This window comes from Microcebus murinus, chromosome X (assembly GCF_040939455.1).
Source record: "Microcebus murinus isolate Inina chromosome X, M.murinus_Inina_mat1.0, whole genome shotgun sequence".
Classification (NCBI taxonomy): domain Eukaryota; kingdom Metazoa; phylum Chordata; class Mammalia; order Primates; family Cheirogaleidae; genus Microcebus; species Microcebus murinus.
The window spans coordinates 21,810,804-21,836,248 of NC_134136.1; the positions used below are offsets into that span (position 1 = coordinate 21,810,804).

General features: G+C 36.4%; 1 protein-coding gene across 1 annotated transcript in view; it reads left to right on the forward strand.

Moving 5' to 3' along the window:
* The window catches only part of PCDH11X (protocadherin 11 X-linked), an 859,890-nt gene that overhangs the window by 150,534 nt on the left and 683,911 nt on the right, over window positions 1-25,445 (forward strand). The window lies entirely within an intron of this gene.

Sequence of the window (25,445 nt, forward strand, 5' to 3'; positions counted from 1 at the left end):
CCAAATTCCAGGCTGGGCATTATTCTATTTGAGAAGACTGAGAATGGGGCCCCAATCCCTTCTGGCTTGTAAGGCCTCAGGTGAGAAGTCTGAAATTAGATGGATGGATTTTCCTTTGTAAGTTACCTTCTGGTTTCACCTTACAGCTCATAGGAGTACCTCTTTCATGTTTATTTTGGCCATTATTATGATTATGTGTCATGGTTTATTCCTCTGGGTGATGAATTTCCCAGGAGTTCTATGAGCTTCCTTTACCTGGATATCTACATTTCTAGCAAGGCCACGGAAATTTTCCTCAATTATTTTCTCAAATACACCATTCAACTCTTGTGTATTTTCTTCTTTACCACCAGGGATGTTTATGATACTTATGTTAGGTCTCTCTACATAATCCATAATTTCTTTTAGGCCTGGCTTGTTCTTCTTATTTCTCTGCTCTATTTCTGTGACTGGCTCATTTAATTGAAAAGTATTGTCTTCAAGTTCTGAGATTCTTTCTTCTGCCCGATACATCCTATTTTAAGGATTTCCACTGTGTTTTGTAATTCCTTGAATGAATTTTTCATTTTGAGAAGTTCTGTTTGATTTTTCTTTAAGAATTCAATTTCTTTAGTGATTTTTTTCATTCATTTCCAGCATTGTTTTTGTGATTTATTTTTGTTGAGTTTGTATTTTATATTTTATTTTATTAAGCTTCCTTACAATCCATGTTCAAAATTCTTTGTCTATAGGATAAGCTGTCTGGGAGTCACTAAAGTGGCACCACTCAACCAGAGACTATGTTCTCTAACCCCAGCACACTCCTCCAGGGTTACACTCCCACCAGAAAAATAGTGGCAGCTCAAGTAACTCTTGAATCAAGTTGAACTTCCTATTAAAGTGAGTGGGGGGGGGGCAGCTGCTCCAATTCAGCCTGAGGCACCAGAGGCATTTGGTTGCCATGGGAACTAGTACTTATGCAAATTGGGTCTTCCAGGTTCAGTAAACTCCAATATGGTTGTTCTCTGGGGGAAGAGAGAGGGGATACACTTACAGACCCCTGCTCTCCTGTGCTCCTCCACACCCTCTCCATGAGCATAGACTGGCCACCTGACCCTGTAACTGGGACCTCTCCCCCATGCCTGCCTGACCTGATACACCAAATGCCTATGAGAAGGAAGGTCACCAACTGGGGCTCCCTTGCTTGCTCTGGGTAGAAACATGCTCCTGGCCCTGAAAGGGGGCCAATCAGCACAGAGAACTTTAGCAGCTGCTATGGTGGGGGGAAGGGGCCATGGTCTTCCTGTACCCCTCTCATGCTGAGTAGTGGAGCACTGGACTTCCCTCCTCCTCTCCATACCTGCACACCCTCATCCTCTCCAGGGCACAGTGGAGGCCACTCTGTCTGAGACAGGCTTGGTTGGGAGTGTGCTTCCCAACACCCAAGGCATGTTCAGTCACTCAGCATGGGCTTGGCCAGGAGTGATCTCTCTGTTGCCCAAGGTATGCTCAATCACTCAGCGTGGGCTTGGTTGGGAGTGTGTTCACCATTTCCTGAGGCAGGCTCAGTCATTCAGCACAGGGAGCTCTCTGATTTCTTGTGGCATTCCCTCATGGGATGAAAGCCCTGTTTCCCACTGTAGGCCTGAGCCACCCAAGTGGGAGAAGGGGAAACAAAACCGTTACCCTTTCCCTGGGTTCCCGAAATGCCCTGATTTGGTTTGAGCTGATAGCTGATTTGTCCCTTCTCTCTCTCTCTCTCTCTCTCTCTCTCTCTCTCTCTCTCTCTGCTGTTCAGTTCCTTTTGGTGGTGTCCTGGGCTCCACCGGTGTCAGAGCCTGTGATCCACCCCAGATCAGCTATCACCCTCTGCTCCCCTCAGTCCAAACCTCAACTCATTTACCAGGAAAGTCCAACAAGCCTTGACTGTAGTTGGCCATCTTGCTTCTCGGTTAGTCTTAAATAGATTTATATCTCAAAATATATGAGATTTAAAAGTGCAAGTAATCATAGAAGGAATATTTCAAAACAGTGTTCAAGCAAGGGAGCTAAGGTGAATTTGGCATTTGGAGGTTCATTATAGGTAAATTTTTCATTTATTTCCCTTTTTCAATAAGAGTTAATGTGTGTGTGTGCGGATGGGTATGTGTATGTGTGTGATCATTAATCTTGAATTAACTGTCAACATATGTTGACATCATAGAAAACCTCTTTGAAAGTTTTAAGCTTGCTCCAATTAACTTTTATGCAATAAGGGGCAATAAAACTATGTGCATGTTGTGCTGCCAGAAAAACATAATGAAAGACAAATTAATTATGTTGGAAATAGTCTGCTAATGTACTAAGAGTAATTAGTGGTAACCTAATGAGTGGAGTTTAAACATATTTTATTTCATTAGAAGGCATCATTTTCTAATATTGATAAAATGGGTGAGCTGTCTAATGAGACAGCAAGATTTCCAACATAGAAATTGAAAAAGCAAGGGATGGATGGCCACGGACAGAAGACTTTGTTGAAGGGCTTCATATGAGGTTTGTACTGTATGAAATGGAATAAGTCCACTTTCACTTCTGTGTTTTTTGTAATTTTATGATTAATTTAAACACTTCTATCTGTAAAAGAGACACAACACTTGTAGATGTCCATTTTCTAGTCTTTTGCTAAGGGTTGGGTCAATACAAGATGTTTAAAAGAATATTTTTCCTTGAGTCCCACAGAGAAGTCATATTTTAAGGAGTTAGACATTCTCCAGTCAGCAGAAAAAAACATCATTATGTTTCTTTATGGCCTGGGTCTGACAAAACCTGACCGGAAAAAAAAAAATGGCTGTGGAACACTGTACAGGATTATTTGTGTATGAAAGAAAAACAAAGGAAAGGAAAGGACAAAAAACTTGCATACTGCTTTGTGATTTTTGAAGAGAGAAATGGTGAGAAAAGAAAGAGAAGGAAAGAGAGTACTAATTCAGACAAGGGGAGAGGTTTGACAGAAAAAGGGGGTAATAATTGGGAGAGAGTGCAGTAAGAGGAAGTAGAGAAACATAGAGGGAAAGGGGAGGGAGAGAGGGAAAGTTCAAAGAGAATGTGAGAGGTAGAGAGAAAATATTGAAGGAATGAAGAGATGCAAACAGAATTAGCAAGAGAGAAAAGGGAAGAAGAGGGGAGAGAAGAAGAGAATGGATAACGAGGAGTGGTATGAAGAAACGTGACTGCATCTCCATGTATGTGTATGTGTTGAGGGGGTGAGACTGACAAAGATAATTTCTACACTTACTGTGTACTAAAATGTACCCATTAATAGGAAGTACCTACTTAATAATGTAAAAACTGTTTTATTTGCATCTTACAATCAAGTTCCATCCAGATTGTTGCAAAAGGTATTAATCCATTTTTAATGGCAGAGTAGTACTCTATGGTATATATTAACACACACAACATTTTATTAATCCACTCATGAATTGATGGGCACTTGGGTTGATTCCACATCTTTGCGATGGTGAATTGAGCTGAAATGAACACTCAAGTGCAGGTGTCTTTTTGATAACATGACATTTTTTCCTTTGGGTAAATACTCAGTAGTGGTATTGCCAGATCAAATGCTAGTTCTAGTTTTACTTTTGGAGGTATCTCTATGCTGATTCTCATAGAGGTTGTACTAGTTTGCAATCCCACCAATAGTGCAACAGTGTTTCTATCTCTCTGCATCCATGCCAGCATTTGTCGTTTTGGAACTTTTTGACAAAAGTAATTCTCAATGCAGTCAAGTGATATCTCATTTTGATTTTAATTTCCATTTCCCTGATGATTAATGACATTGAGCATATTTTTATATGTTCATTGGCCATTAGCCTATTTTCTCTTGAAAAGCTTCTGTTCATGTCTTTGCTCACTTTTTAATGGGGTTGTTAGATTTTTTTCTTGCTGATTTGCTTGAGTTCTTTATCGAGTCTACTTATCAGCCCTTGATCAGATATATAGCATGCAAATATTGTCTCCTATTCTGTAGGTTTTCTATTTGCTCTGTTGATTGTTTCCTTAGCTGTGCAGAAGTTTTTTTTTTTAATTTAATAAAGTCTTATTTATTTATTTATTTATTTTTGTTGTTGCTGTGATTGCCATTGAGGTCTTCTTCATAAATTCTTTGCCTAGGCCAATATCTATAAGAGTTTCTTCAAAATTTTCTTCTAGAATTCTTATGGTTTCATGCTTTAACTTTAAGTCTGTTATCCATCTTAAATTAATTTTAAGAGTGGTGAGAAATATGGATTCTGTTTTGATCTTCTACATGTGACTCTCCAATTTTCCCAGCACCATTTATTAAATAGGGATTCTTTCCCACAGTGTATATTGTTGTTTGCTTTGCCAAAGACAAGATGGCAATATGTGGAGTTTTTTATATCTGTGTTTTCTGTTCTGTTCCACAGGTCTATATCTCTATTTTTGTGCCAATGTAATGCTGTTTGGGTTACTGTAGCCTTATAGTATAGCTTAAAGTCTGGTAGAGTGACACCTCCAGAATTTTTCCTTTTGCTTAAGGTTGCTTTGGCTATTTGGGCTCATTTCTGTTTCCAAAAGAAGCAAAGAATTATTTTTCCTCTATTAAGGAAAAATTATATTGGTAAATTTGATGGTGATTTCACTGAATCTGCAAATTACTTTGGGTAGTATGGACATTTTAACAATGTTGATTCTGCCTATCCATAAGCATGATATAATTTTCCATCTGTTTATAGCCTCTTCAATTTCCTTCCTCAGTGATTTGTAATTCTCCTAGTAGAGGTTTTTTACCTCATTGGTTAAATATATTTATTGATACTTTATTTTCTTTGTTGTTATTGTGAAAGGTATTGAGTTTTTGATTTGATTCTCCTCTTGACTGTTGTTGGTGCATAGAAATGTTACTGATTTGTGTATATTGTTTTTGTAGCCCAAGATTTTGCCAAATTTGAATATCATTTCAAGGAGTTTCTTGGGAGAGTATCTGGAGTTTTCTTGATAGAATCATATCATCAGCAAAGAGAGAGAGTTTGAACTCTTCTTTCCTCATTTGAATACCCTTGGTTTCTTTCTCTTGCCTGATTGTTCTGGGAAGGAGTTACAGTCCAATGTTGAATAAAAGTCTTGACATTGGTCAACCTTGTCTAGTTTCAGTTTTAAGTGGAAATGCATTCAATTTTTCCCCATTCAGTATGATGTTGGTTGTGGATTTGTCATATATGGCTTTTATCATTTTTAGATATGTTTCATCTATCCCTATTTTGTTGAGAGTTATTGTTATAAAATGGTGCTGAATTTTGTCAAATACTTTTCCTGCATCTATTGAGATGATCATATGATCTTTGTTTTTGCTTCTGTTTATGTGGTGAAGAATATTTATATATTTACCTATGTTGAACCATCCTTGCATCCCTGGGATGAAGCACACTTGGTCATAATGGATTATTTTTTTGATGTGCTGCTGAATTCAGTTTGCTAGAATTTTACCAAGAATTTTTGCATCTATATTCATAAGGGATATATGTCCTTTCCTGGTTTGAGTATCAAGGTGATATTGGCTTCATGGAATGGGTTGGGGAGGTTTCCTTCCTTCTTGATGTTGTGAAATATTTTCTGCAGTATGGGTATCAGTTCTTCTTTGTAGATCTGGTAATATTCAGCTGTGAGACCATCTGGTTTGGTACTTTTTTTTGCTGGAAGATTTTTTATTGCTGTTTCAATTTCATTGTTCAATATTGGTCTGTTCAGGAGTTCTATTTTTTCCTGATTGAGCCTAGGGAGGTTGTGTGTTTCCAAGAATTTGTCCATTTGCCCAACATTTTCAATTTTATGTGCAAAGAAATTTTTATAGTATTCAGAGATGATATTTTGTATTTCTGTAATATCAGTTGTAACATATCCTTTTTCATTTCTGATTGAGCTTATTAGGGCCCTTTCTTTTCTGTTTCTGGTTAATCTAGTAAGAGGTCTATTGATTTTGTTTCTCTTTTCAAATAACCAAATTTTTGTTTCATTAATGTTTTATATAATTCTTTGATTATCTATTTCATTTACTTCTGCTCTTACCTTTGTTATTTATTTTCTTCTGCTTGGTTTGGGATTGCTTTGTTCTTCCTTTTCCTATTCTTTGAGTGAATTAATGAGATTGTTGATTTGTTACCTTTCTGTCTTTTTGATGTGGGAATAAGGCTATGAATTTTTCTCTTTGCACTGCTTTTGCTGAATCCCACAGATTTTGATAACTTTTGCCCCCTGTGTCATTTAGTTTGGGAAATCTTTTGATTTCTATCTTAATTTCCTCCTTGACTCAATAATCATTCACAGTTGGTTGTTTAATTTTCATGACATTGTGTGGAGTTGAGTGTTTCTTTTGGAATTGATTTCTAATGTTATTCCTGTATGGCCTGAGAATATGCATGGTATAATTTCTTTTTTGTAATTTGTTGAGATATTTTTGTGTCCTAAGATGTGATCAATCTTAGAGAATGTTCCATGTGCTGATGAGAAGAATATATATTCAGCAGTTTTGTGGTAGAATTTTCTATAAATTTCTGTTAGGCTCATTAGTCCTACAGTACCATTTAAGTCCAGTGTTTATTTGTTTATTTTCTTCTTGGAGGACCTATCCACTTCTGTCAGTGGGGTGTTGATGTCCCTGGCCATTATAATTCTGCTGTTTATTACTGTGTTTAGATCTAGTAGGTTTTGCTTTACAAATCTGGGCCGACTTGTGTTAGGTGCATTAATATCTGGGATTGTTATGTCTTCTTGTTCAATTTCTGCCTTTACCATTATATAATAGCCATCTTTGTCCTTCTTTACTGCTGTTGATTTGAAGTCCATGTTATCTGATATGAGAATGGCTACATCAGCTTTCTTTTGGTTTCTATTTGCATGGAATATTGTTTTCCATCCTTCATCTTGAGTCTGAATGAGTCCTTATAGATTAGAAGTGTTTCCTGGTGACAGCAGATACTTGGCTTGTGTTTTTTTTTATCCATTTAGCTAGCCTGTTTCTCGTGAGTGGGGAATTCAAGCCATTCATATTTATTGAAATAATTAATAATGGTGGATTTCTGTTTATCCTGTTTAGTAGAACCCTATTGGTTTATTTTACCTTTTGAGCCATTATCTTAGATGGGTTTTGAGCTTTAGCTTTTGAGTGATTTTACTCTGGTGGGTGTCTGTCAGGCTGATCAATATATAATGTAGGTCTGAGTATTTTCTGTTGCGCAGGTCTGGTCTTAACAAATTTATTGTTTGCCCATCTGAGAAAGTCTGTATTTCTCCCTCACACAAAACACTTAGTTTTGTAAGATACAAAATTCTACGCTGGCCATTATTCTGTTTGAGAAGGCTGTTAATGGGTCCCCAATCTCTTCTGGCTTGCAAAGTCCCAGTTGAGAAGGCTGCAGTTTATCTGATGGGTGTTCTTTTATAAGTTACCTGATGTGTTTGCCTTATGGCTTATAAAAGTTCCTCTTTCATGTTAACTTTGGCTAGTCTGATGACTATGTGTCATTGTGGGACCTGAGAAATCAACCCCTGAGGAAGAGTGTTGGTCCTGACTTTCCCATGGGGTGTTCAAGGAGGATTGATGATCCTCTCAGTTTGCCTGTGTCCTGCTGTTTTCACCTCTTCCCAACAGTATGAATTATGTTGGGTCTGCCAGCTTAATCTTTGATATGGTGGGTGGTACTTGTAGGTATGAGTCAGCCACAGCCTGTTTGCTTGAGGTGGAAAACACTACAAGTGAGCTATATAGTTGTTCTTCCTGTCATTGATTGATGCTTTTGTGAAAGAGCCAGCTGACAAGATGTTCTCTTGTGCCCATGGTAGACTCTGGTCCCCCAGATGGAGCACTTGAGTGCCCCAAACTTTAGGAGGGACCCTGTAGTTCTCAGTGTTTCTTGATTTCCACCACCATTGAGGTTGCAGGTAGAGCAAGGCAATTTGTGGCTAGGTTGCGGTATCCTGAAAGGCTTTGCACAGCCTCAATGGGGTTTAGAAGTTGTTTGTTTCTAAATTCATGATTTTATTACAAATAGCATTTAAAATAAAAAGTAGAGACTACTGGCACTTATGATACCAACCTTTCTTCCCACAAATCTTATAGGCATATAAGTCTCGGAAATTACCTACTTTTAGCTAACACTGATTCTTTTACGTTTGAATGGAAAATCCACCTTTAATGTCCAAATACTGAAACGATGTTTCTGCTGCAAATGTCATGAAAAATTTTATTATGAAAAACATTATTTAAGTTCTTGACTTCTTATATACCGCTATTTAAATAAAGAGATTATTTTAGAATAATCAAGCTGGGCCTATTTTAAAAATGTACCCTAAATGTTAAAAGTACTCCTATGCCTTGCAAAGCTGTTGCTACTTCTTAATTCCTGATTATTGCCAATTGAAAGACCGCAGTAAATAACAGGTCAAGCTGTAGTCATAAAGTTTAGACACAGCCAGAGAAAATTATATCCTTCTTTGCTACTATTAGCCTTGGGAAACAGAATGGGCTTGCTTACTGGCCAGATCATCTTAAAGAAAGAGTGAATTACCTTAATATAATATTAGACACTGTTTTATGTATAATATTCTTTTATGCTAGTGAATTTTTGTTGTCAAATAAGCAATTCAAATACCTACATTGCATTATTTCAACCTTTAAACATGATTTAGCACAGTTCTCTATGCAAATATTTGAAGATGTTTCCACCGTTGATGAATTTTAAAGCAAATTTCTTTTACTAAGGAAAAACAATGCAGCTCTTATAGGAAAAATATCAATGCTATCTAGTAATCCTGATATACATAGATGATTTTTTATTAAAATATAAAATATCTTTTTTATTTTTATTTATACTTTATTATATTTTTATTTTTATTATATTTTATTAAAACATAATATTAAATATATTTATATAAATATAAATATTAAAAATATAAAATATTATATTTTTATTAAAATATCTGTTTTCTTAGTTTGTTGTTAAAATCAATGCATTTTTATGAACTGCTTAGGTAGTAAGCAATTATTTCTAAATTTGTCAGTGAAGAAGAACTGCTGAATGGGATAGTTGGTGTGAATAAGTGAATATTTTAGGTGTCAGACATGCCTAAGCAAATCTCATTTTTGCTTCAATCAGTGTTAAAGTCTACCTCTCAAAAAGTTTCAAGTGAGAAGTAATAACAGTCATAACATGAACAATTAACAAAAATCAAGTTTCCAAGTAGAGACACTCTCAATGGCCCCTTTGTCAAGTGTGTTTTAGAGAAAGGGAGATAGCAGAGTTATGGTTAAGGATATGTCTCCATCCAAAGAAAATATAGCCTGTTAATTAGGACAGCAATAGAACTAACATACCAGACACCCAGGCACATTATTCTTTTCTTAAAAGATAGCTAAATATTTGACCACAGCTATTGAAATCTTTATTTCCTTTTAAAATGGGCTTTGTCTTTGTCTTTCTCTTGGCTGTTCCATTTGTTAATTGTTCTTAACCATGGGAATGTTATTATAGAAGAATTTCACAGCCCAAGCAATAAGAATTATCGATAAGTGGCATTCAAATTTTACCAGCACCAAAAAACTTAGCTTTTCAGGCTTGGGTTAGAATACCACCCATAATTAATGATGTCTGTCAACTGCTGTTATGCTTCTAGCCTTAACCTTTTTCCTAAAAACTTTTCTCAAAATAATCTGCTGTTTTGAGAGAATACCTTTTTTTTTTTTTTTTTAGATTTATAGGTCACCCTTTGGTTCTTGCTAAAATTGGAAATCCTTGGCACAACACTCCACTGTTAGCTAGATTTTTTTTTCTGACTGTACTGAGGTTCTGGGATGCCCTCTGTGTGTCTCTCTGGGATACTCTAAAATGGATTTGAGAGACCTTATCCAGTTCTTTAGAACTATATAGAAACAGTTTAAATTAGATTTTGAGTCAATATATTATTTTAAATTTTCACTTGAGACTACATTAATTCAATTAATGCTTTCCCAAAATGCTAGTAACTTTGCTGTACCCACCAAATTATTGATATTCATATGCCTTATATATTAGCAATTGCAACTGAGGCCATCTTCACTTTCCTCAATGAAGGCCTGTTGTTGTTGTTGTTGTTGTTATTCACTGATTTAAAAGAAGATAGAGTTTTGCCTCTCTTGCCTGGCAGTCCTAGAGAAATTATGGAAATTAGACTGTAATCCACTGTATTTACATTCATGTATTTAAAATGAAATAATCTGTGTCTAAAATAAGCCACTCAAAGCTAGAAGATAAACAGATGTCAGTTATTGGGTAGTTAGGAGAGCAGTTAATTTTATAAGATGCAACTCACCAAGTCACAAAGCAATATAATTCAATGCACACAGCTTAATGAAGGTCAGAAATTTGAAAAGGAAACAAGTATAATATTTTTCAATGTATGCTAATATATATGCTGATATGTATTAGGTAGAAAATATCTCAGCAAAAAAAAAAGAGAAAGGAAATACCTCAGTATGACTTGCTATCCTAATTATATATCAAGCCCAGAAAATTCATTTTTTAAAAGCCATTGTTTAGAAAGATGAAATACATAAATGAAGGAGAATATTATGTGAACTAAAGTAAAATCTCAAGCTCCCCCCAACTGACTAAATGAACACCCTCTTTGGCCAAGGGGACCCCAGAAATATCCTAAACCTGAGTCATGGCCATGTGTAGTGAGGTCAGGCATGCCTCACCATGGCCCCCCTTCTTATGAATATCTTTTGTAACTCATTAACAGGCCTAAGGCTCTAGACGACAAACCTACAGGTCCTCAATTTATACAGCAAATCACTTGAGTCTGGGTATACTTCCTGTGGCTTGTCACTGATTAACAAATTTCCTTATTTTAAGATATTCCAAGCCTTTAGACAAAGCTTCATTTCTTTGTCCTGTTACAAATCAGAAAATATTTAAACCCACCTATAACCTGTAAGCCCACTCTTCAAGATGGCATAACTTTTGGGGCCAAACCATTATATGACTCCCATGTATTGATTTATGACTTTACCTATATATAATTCCTGTCTCCCTAAAGTGCATAAAACCAAACTATAAGCTAACCACAATGAGTCCACTTATTCACGACTTCTTGGACATGGCTCCCAGCCATCATCCTGAAATTTGACTAAAAATAAACCATTTTAAGTTATTTTACAGAGTTTGGCTTCTGTTCCCTTGACAATTGGAATATGTTTTCAGTTTGTCATGGCTATAGAGATAAAAAATGTCTTTTATTGGAGAAGACCTCATACAATAAGCTTCAGATATTAAGAGAAGGACTGTTTCCAAAGAGAAAATCATAAAATAAGAGAGAGATTGATGAAAATATTTGTTTTCATAGTTTTTAAATGATTGGTTTTCATGGACAGCTAAATTATTTTCTTATAATTTATAATTTTGTACAACTCCTTACACTGAAATTTCCTGACTTCATATTGTCACTTATCCTAAAGATAAATTATGTCTCATAAGCAACATTTATTTGTGAATTTATTGCTATTTTATATCAGTAAGCTTCAGTTAATTTTATGAGGTAGCATTAAATGTGCATAGTGACCCACTACTGTGATTACTAGATCTACTACTGTCACATTTTTCGTAACTGCCTCTTCTTTTAGAGAAGCATAAATTTCTTTGTGTTATCAAAGTACCTTATGTTCTTCAACCAAATTATATATAATCCAGAAGGAAATGGAATGTTTCCTTATGATGGGCTCTACTGGGGCAATATTTCTCCTCAGTACTCACTTAATAGTGCCCAAAGAATTGGAAAGTGAATATAAAGTTAAACTGCAATTGGTTGTTTTGTGAAATTAAAATTTGATTTGCCTGAGTAATGTTAGCCTTCTTAACATTTAGCTCATGCATACGCAGATAGATGCACATTTGACCCCTTATAATTTTCTCAAACCCTTACCAATTACAATTGCATTTTTATTCTTAACTTGCTCCTCTCTGAAACATACAACTGGCTCTTTTTGCAATCAAAACATTAGCCTGCTACTTATACGGTATAATTCAGGTAGTATTGGGAATAGTTTCTTATCTAAAATGATTTTTGTCATTTGCTATTAACTTGAATGTAACATTTGAAGGTGTTTATTTTTTTTTATTTCTTTTTAATTTCGGCATATTATGGGGGTACAGAATTTAAGGTTTCAATAAATGCCCATTTCTCCCCCTCCCCCCAAAAGTCTGAGTCTCCATCATGACCATCCCCCAGATGGTGCACATCTCACTCATTATGTATGTATATACCCGCCCCCCTCCCCCCTCCCACCTGCCCAATACCCTATTACTGTAGTACCTATGTGTCCACTTAGGTGCTACTCAGTTAATACCAGTTTGCTGAAGAATATATCTGGTGCTTGTTTTTCCATTCTTGGGATACTTCACTTAGTAGTATGGGTTCTAGCTCTAACCAGGAAAATATAAGATATGCTATATCACCGTTGTTTCTTAGAGCTGAATAGTACTCCATGATATACATATACCACATTTTATTAATCCATTCTTGGATTGATGGGCACTTGGGCTGTTTCCACAGCCTTGCAATTATGAATTGTGCTGCTATAAACATTCGCGTGCAGGTGTCTTTTTTGTAGAGTGTCATTGGATCTTTTGGGTAGATGCCCAGCAATGGGATTGCTGGATCAAATGGTAGATTCAGTTGTATCGCTTTAAGCTATCTCCATATTGCTTTCCACAGAGGTTGAACTAGTTTGCAGTCCCACCAGCAGTGTAGGAGTGTTCCTCTCTCTCCGCAACCACGCCAGCATTTATTGTTTGGAGATTTTTTGATAAAGGCCATTCTCACTGGAGTTAAGTGATATCTCATTGTGGTTTTGATTTGCATTTCCCTGATGATTAGAGATGTTGAGCATTTCTTCATATGTTTGTTGGCCATTCTTCTGTCTTCTTTAGAAAAGTTTCTGTTCAAGTCCTTTGCCCACTTTTTAATGGGGTTATATGGTTTTTTCTTCCTGATTTTCATGAGTTCTAAGTATATTCTAGTTATCAGTCCCTTATCGGATGCATAGGATGCAAATATTTTCTCCCATTCTGTAGGTTTTCTGTTTACTTTCATGACTATTTCTTTGGCTGTGCAGAAGCTTTGTAGTTTGATCATGTCCCATTTATTTATTTTTGTTGCTGCTGTGATTGCCTTTGGGGACTTCTTCATAAACTCTTTGCCCAGGCCCATGTCTAGGAGAGTGTTTCCAACTTTTTCCTCTAGAGTTCTAATAGTTTCATACCTTAGGTTTAAGTCTGTTATCCAGCGTGAGTTGGTTTTTGTGAGAGGTGAAAGGTGTGGGTCCTGTTTTAGCCTTCTACAGGTGGCTATCCAGTTTTCCCAGCACCATTTGTTGAAGAGAGATTCTTTTCCCCAGCGTATGTTTTTGTCTGCTTTGTCAAAGATGAGATGGCTATATGTAGATGGTTTTATATCAGGATTCTCACATCTGTTCCACTGGTCAATATCCTATTTTTGTGCCAATGCCATATTGTTTTAATTACTACAGCTTTGTAGTATAGTTTGATATCTGGCATATTAATGCCTCCCATTTTGTTTTTGTTGCCTAGAATTGCTCTTGATATTCGGGGTCTTCTTTGGTTCCATACGAAGTGTAAAATTATTTTTTCTATATCTGTGAAGAATGCTGATGGGATTTTAATAGGTATTGCAATGAATCTGTAGATCAGTTTGGGTAGTATAGACATTTTGATGATATTGAGTCTGCCGATCCACGAGCATGGTATGGATTTCAATCTGTTTACATCCTCTGCTATTTCCTTCCTCAGTGTTTCATAGTTCTCCCTGTAGAGGTCTTTTACGTCCTTGGTTAAGTATATTCCTAGGTACTTTAATTTCTTTGTTGCTATTGTGAAGGGAATTGAGTCTTTGATTTGGTTCTCAATTAGATTGTTCTTGGCGTATATGAATGCCTCTGATTTCTGTGTATTGATTTTGTATCCTGAGACTTTACTAAATTCATTGATCAGTTCCAGGAGTATCTTGGTTGAATCCTTGGGGTTTTCTAGATACAATATCATATCATCAGCAAACAGTGAAAGTTTGATCTCTTCTGCCCCTATTTGGATACCTTTGATTCCATTTTCCTGTCTGATTGCTGTAGCCAAGACTTCCAGTACTATGTTGAACAGAAGTGGAGATAGTGGGCAGCCTTGTCTGGTTCCAGTTCTAAGTGGGAATGATTTCAATTTTTCCCCATTCAGTATGATGTTGGCTATGGGTCTGTCATATATGGCTTGTATCATTTTTAGGTATGTCCCTTCTATGCCTATTTTCTGAAGTGTTCGTATCATGAAAGGGTGTTGAATTTTGTCAAAAGCTTTTTCTGCATCTATTGAAAGAATCATGTGGTCTTTGTTTTTGCTTCTGTTTATGTGGTGAATTGCATTTATAGATTTACGTATATTGAAGCATCCCTGCATCCCTGGGATGAAGCCCACTTGGTCGTGGTTGATTATTTTTTTGATTAGTGTTTTTATTGGGTTAGCTAAGATTTTGTTGAAAATTTTTGCATCTATATACATTAGGGATATTGGTCTGTAGTTTTCTTTTTTTGTTGCATCCTATCCTGGTTTTGGTATCAGAGTAATATTTGCTTCATAAAAGGTGTCGGGGAGGTTTCTGTTCTTCTCGATGTTGTGGAATAGTTTCTGCAAGATAGGTACTAGTTCTTTGTAAGTGTGGTAAAATCCAGGTGTGAAGTCATCTGGACCGGGACTTTTCTTTTTAGGGAGATTTTTAATTGCTGTTTCTATTTCAGCTGTTGAGATTGGTCTGTTCAGGGAATCTATTTCTTCCTGGTTGAGCCTAGGGAGGCTGTGTGTTTCTAGAAATTTGTCCATTTCCTCCACATTTTCTAGTTTGTGTGCATAAAGATTTTTGTAGTATTCATAAATTGTATCTTGTATCTCCTTGGGATGAGTTGTGATATCTCCTTTTTTATTCCTGATGGAGCTTATTAGAGATTTCTCTTTTCTGCTTTTCGTTAGCTTAGCCAATGGTGTGTCAATTTTGTTCATTTTTTCAAAGAACCAACTTTTTGTTTTATTAATCTCCTGAATAGCTTCCCTGTTTTCAATTTCATTTAATTCTGATTTGATCTTGTTGATTTCACTTCTTCTGCTGGGTTTGGGGTTGGTCTGTTCTTCTTTTTCCAGCTCTTTGAGTCGTTTCATTAGATTGTCTGTTTTTGATCTTCTTGTCTTTTGGTTATAGGCATTTATCGAGATAAACTTTCCTCTCAGACCGGTTTAGCTGTGTCCCAGAGGAGTTGATAACTTGTCTCTCCATTGTCGTTTTCTTCATAGAACTTTTTTATTTCCGTCTTGATTTCTTCATTTACCATGTAATCATTTAGTAGGAGGTTGTTTAATTTCCACGTTTTAGTGTAGAAATGTGAGTTTCTGTTAGGGTTGATTTCTACTTTTATTCCACTGTGATCTGAGAAGGTACATGGTAGGATTTCTATTTTTTTAAATTTTTTGTGATTTTCTTTGTGTCCTAGGATATGGTCAATCTTAGAGAATGTCCCGTGAGCTGATGAGAAGAACTTATATTCAGTGGATTTTGGGTAGAATGTTCTGTAGATGTCTGTCAGACCCAATTGTTCTAGAGTTTTGTTTAAGTCCATTATTTCTTTATTAATTTTCTGTTTGGAGGATCTGTCTCGTGCCGTCAGTGGGGTGTTGAAATCTCCGGCGATTATGGAGTTGCTATTAATCCATTTGCTTAGCTCCAGTAATTTTTCCTTTATGAATCTGGGTGCACCTAAGTTGGGTGCATAGATATTTAAAATTGTTACCTCTTCTTGTTGGACTGTGCCCTTCACCATTATATAATGACCCTCTTTGTCTTTTACTACTTTTGTTGGTTTAAAAACTAAATCGTCTGAAATTAGAACTGCCACACCAGCCTTCTTTTGGCTTCTATTTGCTTGGAATATTGATCTCCACCCTTTTATTTTTAGTCTATATGCATCCTTGCAGGTTAGATGTGTTTCCTGAAGACAGCATATACTTGACCTGTATTTTCTTATCCATTCAGCCAGCCTATGTCTCTTGAGTGGAGAGTTTAAGCCATTCACATTTATTGAGAGAACTGATAGGTAAGGTAGATTACTGATCATTCTGTTGGGTTGGATGTTGTTGCTATGATTTCTGTCTTGAGCCATTGTAATATCTGGCCTTTAATATCTTTGGGTTTTGGTTGTTTTTATATTCGTGGGTTATTATTATAATGTTCCGTGCATAACGCTGTTTTAAGTACTTCTTGTAGGGCTGGTCTTGTCTTGGTGAATTCTCTGAGCCTTTGCTTGTCTGAGAATGTTTTCATTTCTCCTTCATATACGAAGCTTAGTTTTGCAGGAAATAATATTCTAGGCTGGGCATTGTTTTGTTTCAGAAGAGTGAGAATGGGGCCCCAGTCTCTCCTTGCTTGTAAAGTCTCATTAGAGAAGTCTGATGTTATTCGAATTGGCTTTCCCTTGTATGTCACTTGCTTCTTTTGTCTTACAGCTCTTAGAAGGGCCTCTTTAGTTGATACTTTGGTCAGTCTGATGACTGCATGTCGTGACGTCTTCCTGTTTGCGTTGAATCTCCCAGGGGTCCTCTGAGCTTCTTGAACTTGTATATCAAGATTTTGAGCAAGGCCTGGGAAATTTTCCTCTATTATATCTTCAAACAGCTTGTCCAACCCTTGAGTGTTGTCTTCTTACCCTTCTGGTAAGCCTATAACCCTCACATTAGGTTTGTTCACATAATCCCACAGCTCTTGTAGGCTTTGCTCTTTTCTCTTGTTTCTCTGCTCTATTTCTGTGACTGATTTATTTAATTGGAGGGTGTTATCTTCAAGCTCTGAGATTCTTTCTTCTGTTTGATCTACCCTGTTCTTGAGACTTTCCACTGTATTTTGTAGTTCCTTGAATTGATTCTTCATTTCCAGGAGTTCAGTTAAACTTTTCTTCATTGTGTCTATTTCTTTTTCCTTATCCTGGAGGCTTTTTGTGGTTTCTTTGTGTTGGTTATTGAGTTGTTGTTGCAGCTGGGTGAGTGTTCTTATGATCCATATACGAAATTCCTCTTCTGTCATATTGGATGCCTGATTTTGGTCGGTGTCCGTTTCTTGGGGGCTGGTGCTCCTCTTTGGGGGTATGTTTTCCTTTTGGTTCTTCATATTTCCTGAGTTCTTTCGCTGATTTCTTCCCATGTCGATCAGTTGTTGTTTCTTTCCTTAGGTTATTGTTTGGGTATTCACACACCTTGTTTAGTTTCTGAGGCGTTAGGTGGTGCCTGTGGGTGAAATTGGACCACTCCCTGTATATTGAGTCAGTGGGTGCCGTGGAAAGGCTGTGCAAGATGCCGTCCCTGTCAGTAGGTGGCGTTTGTTTGGAGGAACAGGCTATACTTTTGATTTTGTGTCCTGTTAACAGCTCTTGTTCTGGTCGGAGCTGGGTTGAGTAAACCTGCCCTCAGGCCGTTAGCAGGGGTCAAAGTTCTGTACTCTGCTTCTAGGGTAAGCTGTCAGGGCGGGGCTGGAATGGTCCTGCTCAGCCAGAAAATCTGTGTGTGGGGGTGGGGCTGTCTGAGACCCTCAGTCTGGAGCGAGCCTCGCTTCTTTCCACCCTCCCCAACTCCGCAGCTACTCCTGGGCCTCTGCCAGCAGGCCAGACCACAAGCCACCAGGCCTCCCTGGACTGTGATGCCGGTGGGGAGTTTCCCTGCACAGGAACGCCAACAGGGTTGGGAGCACAGCCTCCTCCTGGGAGGAGGGTTGCCCTCTACGATGCCGATCCACCCCTGGAGGAACACACACCTCAGTAGGCTGTTCAGGTATAACCCTTCTGTGCCCCGGGCAATGCTAGCCCTCGGTGCATGGGATCTGGTCCGCAGGTCCGACCTCTGGGTCCCAGAGTTCAAACTGTATCCCCACCAGGGAGAGGATTTCCGGTCCCAATTCACCCACAGGGAGCCCAAGCTGGGTCTATGTCTCTCAGCCTCTGAGTTGGCACTGTTCTCCTGGGAACACGGTGCCAGCAGCACCTGGGAAGGCGGGAGTGTAGGGAGCTCACAGTCTGAGTTCCCCTGAGTCAGGTGTAGGGTCCCAAAGGGGAAGGTCCCGTTCCCTGGAGGTGCCTCTGGCTGGCGGCTGTATTGTCTCTCTGGGTAGCCGCGGGTAGGGTTGGCGGAGGGGAGGATGAGGCAATATGGCGCCTGCCGCACGGCTCGGGTCTGTGCACACGGAGGTTCCCGGAGGATCTTGGGAACCTTGTGCCACGTCTGCTACAGGCTCACCGTTGGCAGGTGGCTGCGTTCTCTGGGCTGGTGTCCGCAGGTCTCTCCACCCGCTGGGGAGCCCACCAGCAGTCCCGAATGCAGGGGAGGGGAAACAGCAAATCCACCTACCCTTGCCGCTGGTCTCCGGGCTACTCCGGTGGTCTCAGCCTCCAGTTCTCCTCCACACCCTCCTCCCGTGGAGTCTCCCGGGGTCTCAGGTACCCCTTCTTCCGGCCCTTGTCTGCTGTATGCTCGTCTTCTTGCTTCTTTCCTCTAATTTCTGCTAGAATCTGTCTTTTCTGCGGAGACCTCTGTCTAGTGGTGTTATTCGTCCGCCATCTTGCTCTGCCCCCTCTGAAGGTGTTTATTTATTTGATTTTGGTTTGTGAGAATCCCAAAAGGAATGATCTATGATGGATTTATGATTTAAGTTCAGTTATAGACTAAATATTTGTATTATCATAGCATCAAGTCATATATAAGTTAAGTTTATTCCTTATCTGCATCAGCATTATTAAGGAAATGATCATAATTTGATAGGCTTAACATTTTATCTTTTCTTATATGTTTGCAGGCCATTATTCTGTCTTCTTTGGAGAAGTTTCTGTTCATTTCCATTGCCTATTTCTTGATAGGGTTGTTTGATTTTTTCTTGTTTATTCTTTTAAGTTTTAGATAGATTCTTGTTATTAGACCTTTATTAGAAGTATAGAGAGTGAATATTTTCTCCCACTCTGTGGGTTGTCTATTTGCTCTAATGATCATTTCCTTGGCAGTGCAGAAATTTTTTAATTTGATCAGATCCCATTTGTTTATTTTTGATGCGGCAGTGATTGCCTTGGGGGTCTTCCTCATAAATTCTTTGCCTAGACCAATGTCTGATAGGGTTTTACCAACATCTTCTAGGATTCTTAAAGTTTCATGCCTTAGGTTTAGGTCTGTTATCCATCTTGAATGAATTTTTGTGAGAGGTGTGAGGTTGGGATACTGATTCGCTCTTCTGCATGTTGCTAACCAGTTTTCACAACCCCATTTATTGAAGAGAGAATCTTTTCCCCATAGATGGTAGTGTTCAACAGGGATTTGCGGGGGAGACCCACATCTTAAGGATTTGGCGAGCATTGTGGGGGGGGAAGGGATTACCTCTATCCCTTTTCAGGGAGAGGCAAAGATATACACTGGAACCAAAATGTCTAAAAAATAAAATCTGTAATCAGGAGGTGGGCAGGTGGAAGGGGGGAGGAGGGAAAGGGTATGTACTTACATGGTGGGTTTGGTGCACACCACCTGGAGGCTGGACACACTTGAAGCTCTGGCATAGTGGGGTGGGGGAGGGAGGGCAGGGGCAAGATATGTAACCCTAAAAATATTTGTACCTCCATAATATGAGGTAATAATAATAAGAAGAAAACATTTTATCTTTTCTTTTTTTGAGAATATTCAATGAGGTTGCTTACTACCTTCTCATTTTGTTAGATTTAACTATATTATCTCAATAAGTTTAAATATGTTATATTTTATAATTATTTAGATAATAACTCAAATAGTTTAATTCAAAGTTGCAACTGACAAAGAATCACTTTTATTAAACTATAATAGGCTTTTAGAATCTGGATTGAAATGCTGCATTAACCATTTAGGTAAGTGCCACTTAATATGAATCTGCCTTTCTAACCTTATATGTAGATTCTGTGAGTGAGGGGAGTTTTAGACTCATTGACTATTTTCATTCAACTATCCATGTATATGAGAAGGAAGATGATAAAATGAGCACTTTATGTCTATAACTCAGTAAACATGACTATCTTTCCTTTTAAATAATAATACACATCAGTAACATGCTGTTATAGTTTCAAAAGCATAGTTGAATTAATTTTTTCCTATCTAGTTTTTAAAAATTCTTTGCTTTGCTTTTAAAACATTTTTTGCTCTAATTTTCTTATGTAGTTTCTAAAGGAAATACATCTAAAGAGAAAACCCAGAATAATTTTTCAGTGCATCAAACATTGGGACAAATGTTAAAGAGGAAAAGTTTGTTCATTAATAAAAAGAGTGAAACATAGTTTCACTCTGTGAAACTAGTGAAACATAGTTCAAATAAATGCAACAAAATTTAGGAGGTCTGGCTACTGGTTGCCTATAAAATGACTGCTATCAATTTTACTAATTCATTTTTTCCAAATTCCTATAAACCTAAAAATAATAATAAGAGAAAACATATTTGGTGATCATTTTACTTTCAATAATCCATAATCATCTAATTTCTAGTTATGATTCTGATATGCATAGCTTTTACTGTATGTGTAAGATAATGATTAGATTTATCAGCTAAGTCACATTAGTTCAAAACATCATTGCACTATCTCTCTCCATTTTTAGTGACTGTACAAGATATTCCTTTATTCATAGTGTAATTTCAACATATGATATAGTTTCAACCATTTTTCTCTTCTTCATCAAATTTTTAAAATTAAGTTGAATTTTAATTCATGCAAATCTGACCTTTATATCTCATGCAATTGAATTAAATTCACAATGTATTCCTATTTATTTAGTTGGGCCAATAAAGTCACCATTAATCTTAAACTGACCATTTGTAATTATGCAATTTTTCTCATATTGAGAAAACTAATGCTAGAACATGACATAATGAAACAATTCCAATTCCTTTTAAAAATGTATAAGCTTCTATTATGTATACACATTCATACCATATTTCCAAAAGAAGGGTAATATGCATGATTAACTATTGTTTTGAATCCAAAGTTGCTACAACTTCCCTTTAATAGCTGAAGGTTGCAAGAGTCAAAGTAGCCTGAAACTTCTAAATTGGAGCCTGTGTGTTTTTACAAGATAAACCCTCAGAAGCATATTCTTGGCTTTAAAAAGTGCTTGAAAACTTCTGATCTGTCCAAGTTGGCATAACAGAGGTCAAATTTTCTCTATTGTCTGAAACAAGAAAGACAGAGAGAGAATCTAAAATGACATATTTTAAACTATAGATCTCAGGCAATGAAGGACAGTGATCTCTGAGAGATAAGAAACAAGTGAGGTAAACCTAAGATTTCCATAGTTTACAATCTTGAGGGAGTTGCCAGGGCACAATGCAGGAAGAGGTAATCCAGATGGAGCCTGGAGAACTTCCTGAGTTAAAGAGAAAGAGATGGCTAGAGTTTCTGGGACAGTGTACTAAAGAGAAAAGAGCTACACAGAGAGGAAATCCTGGGGATCAGCAGAGGGTCTCCCTTGATTGTTCCTCAGCTTATTGATCAGTGCATTTGTAAGGAAAACATCTGAAGTCAGTAAAAAATCATCCAGTAGTATTACTGGTTGCCTGGTGCTTACAAAAGGCTGGGAATATTACCTATTTCTAACAGCCAGTATGGCAAAAAATCATACTTTGAAGGCATTGAGTAGAATACTCAGGAAGATCTTGCTGAGTGGTGAAGAATAATTAGCCCTAGGTGGAACATTACTCTGGATCTGCTAACAAATAACAAAGGAAGGCCAGAAAGGATCAAACTGTTTTCAAGTAACATAAATGCACTCCAGATAATATCTTGATGATATTTATAAAAATAGAAAAATATCTGGAAGCCAAAAAAGTAAAATTCACAATGAAAGGCATGTAAACAAAGGTTATTGAACTTACAAAATAAACAAGGAAGCGTAACCTATAATGAGTAGGATAGGATATCAGTCAATAGAAACTGACTCAAAACTGAAACAAATATTAGAATTAACAAATATTAGAATTAATGGTTTCTTAAAATGTTATTGTAATTGTGTTCTATATGTTCAAAATTTTGAGATATGTAAGATATTAAAAAGATTCAAATCAAACTTCCATAGATGAAAGCTTTAATATATGAGGTAGAAAAGTACACAGAATGAGATTAAAGTCAGATGAGACATGGAAGAAGAAAAAGATTAGTGAATATGGATACATAGCAATACAAACTACCTAGAATGAAATACAGAATATAGGCTGGGCAGGGTAGTTCATTCCTGTAATCCTAGCACTTTGGGTGGCTAAGGTGGGAGGATTGCTTAAGGCCAGGAGTTTGAGACCAGCCTCTACATAAAAAAGAAAAGAATGAGTCCCTGTCTCTACCTAAAATTAAAAAATTAGTTGGGTGTGGTGGCACGCACCTGTATTCTAGCTACTCAGAAGGATTAGGCAGGAGGATTGTTTGAGCCCAGGAGTTTCAGGTTGCAGTGAGCTATGATGATGCCATTGCACTCTAGCTCAGGTGACACAGTGAGATTCTGTCTCAAAAGAAAAAAAAAATAAGAAAAAGAAAAATGAAAGAAATACAGAAAATATATTTTTTAAATGATGAAAAAAGTAACTGAGCTCTGGGTCAATTTCAAGTAGCCTTGTATAAGTAGAATGGAAGTCCAAAAAGGAGAGAAGGTATAGAACAGGCAGAAAAATATTTGAATTGATAATGGCAAACATTTTTCAAATTTAATGACAAATGTGAACTCACAAAGTGAAGAGGTTAATGAACCCCAAGCACATGAAACATGAAGAAAACTACACACACGGCTCATCATAACCAAGTTGCTCAAAGTCAGTGCTAAAGAAAAGTCAGAAAAACAAGACATAATATGTAAAGAGAAACTAAGATGACAGAAGACTTCTTGTCTGAAACAAGGCAAGTAAAAAGATAGTGAATGAACTTCTTTAAAGTGCTGAAAAAAAAGTCAACCTAGAATTTTATATTCAATGAAAATATATTTCAAAACTGAGGGCAGAATAAAGATATTTCTAACATACAAAATATGAAGGAATTTGTCGGCTAATTAAAAACATTTACCAATACCCCACCATGATGACTTGCAATATAGTTGGCATTGGCAATTTTTGACAGTCACTATGGGGACTGAATATAAAGAAAAAAAATTAAAAAAAAAAAAAAGAATTTGTCACCAGCAGAAAGAAATGTTAAAGGAAATCCATCAGGCAGAAAAAAAATATATCAGTTGGAAATGTGGACATACACAAAAGAATGAAGAGCACTAGAAATATTAACCACGGGGTAAATATATAATATATATTTGTATCATTAAACTCTCTTTTAAAGTAACTTGCCTATTTATACAAAATTAATGACAATATATTGTGGAGCTTACAACATATATAAGATGTATTCCAACAATAGCCTAAAGGTTTGGAAGAGGAAATATGAAAATATATTATTACAAGGTTTTTATATTATACATGAACGCAATCTGTGGTAAGTTAAATGTATATACTACTAGCACTAAAGCAATGAATAAAATAACAAAGAAAGTTGTATCTAAAAAGACAACAAAAGAGAAAAATTGGATTATAAAAAATATTCAATCCAAAAGAAGGCAGAAAGAAAGAGGAAAATAGGAACAACATAGGACAAATAAACAAATAGCAAAATGTTCAAATTAGACATATCAGTGATCATATTAAATGTAAAGGGTCTAAACACTTCAATTAAAATGTAAGAATTATCAGATTTTATAAAAATAAACAAGACTTTACTATATACTCTGTAAAAAATGCACTGTAAAGATAAAAACACAAGTAGGTTAAAGGTAAAATGAGAGAAAATTATATATTATGCAAACAGTAATGAAAAGAAGTTGAAATGGCTATTTAATATCAGGGAAATAGACTTCAAAGGAATATTAATAGAAGTCAATGAAGATATTTCATAATAAAAGCAAAAATTCATCAAGAAGAGATACTTATCATTCATGTTTATGTAGCTAATAATGGAACTTCAAAATACATGAAGCAAAAACTGGTAGAACTGCAGGGATAAATAGAAAAGTTAACAATTATAGTGGGGGATTTCAATAGCCTTTCATTAATTGATTCATCAAATACAGGGAAAATAAAAAAGGACATAATTAGACTTGACCACCACTATCAACTAACTTGACATAATTTACATTTTTTGAACATTCTACCCACCAACAGCAGAATAGATGTTTTCAAATGCACACAGAATTTACTAAAATAGACTCTATTCTGGACTATAAAACAAGTCTCAACAAATTTAAAAGAATTCAAGTCATAGAAAGTATGTTCAATAACCACAATAGAATTTAGGTATACATCAATAAGGGAAAGGTATATGGAAAAATCTTCAATTATTGAACACTACACACTTCTAAATAAAGCATAGGTCCAAGAAAGGAAATATTTTGAACTGAATTAAAATAAAAGCATGAGTTTATCAGAATTTGCAGGGAGCCCCTAATCTAGGAATTAGGGAGAAATTCATAGTGCTTTCATTAAGAAAGAAGCAAGGTGTAAAATCAATGAACTCAGCATTCATTTTAAAATGTTGGAAAAAAAGAACAAGTTAAACTCAAAAAGATATCACACAAAGGAAATAGTAAAGATCAAAGCCAAAGCCAATGAAATTGAAAACAAAAAATAAAAACAACAGAGAAAGTTAATCAAACCAAAAGCGCATTCTCTTTGAGAAAATCAGTAAAAAAAATTGACAAATCTCAAAAGAAAAGCAAAGAAAATTCATAAATTTCTAGCCAGACTTACAAAAAAGAAGAGAGAAGATATAACTTTCTAATATCAGCAACAAGGGAGGGGACATCACTATAGACTCTAAATATTAAAAGGATAAAAGAGGAATATTCTGAATGACTTTATGTATACATATTCAACATCTTTGAGGAAACATACAAATTACTTGAAAAATATGAACAACCAGAACTCACTAAAGGAGAAATAAAAAAAGCTAAATAGCCCTATATCTATTAAGGAAACTGAATTTCTGGTTAAAAATCTTCCCACAAAGAAAATTACAAGCCCAGATGGCTTCACTTGTCAATTCTACAAAGTATTTAAGGAAGACAATACTAATTCCAGAAAAACTTTTTGAGAAAGTTCAAGTGGAAAGAACACTTCCCATTTTCTATCAGGCCAGCATTACCCTCATATAGAAACCAAACAGCACCAACAAAAGAAAACTAAAGACCAATATCCTCAATGAATATATTTGTCATTGAATATGAAATATCCAATTTTAAATAAAAAATGTAGCTTATTATAACTCAAACAAAAAGCAGTACAATTAATCAATGTATGTGCCTAAACTATCCACACAGTTTTGC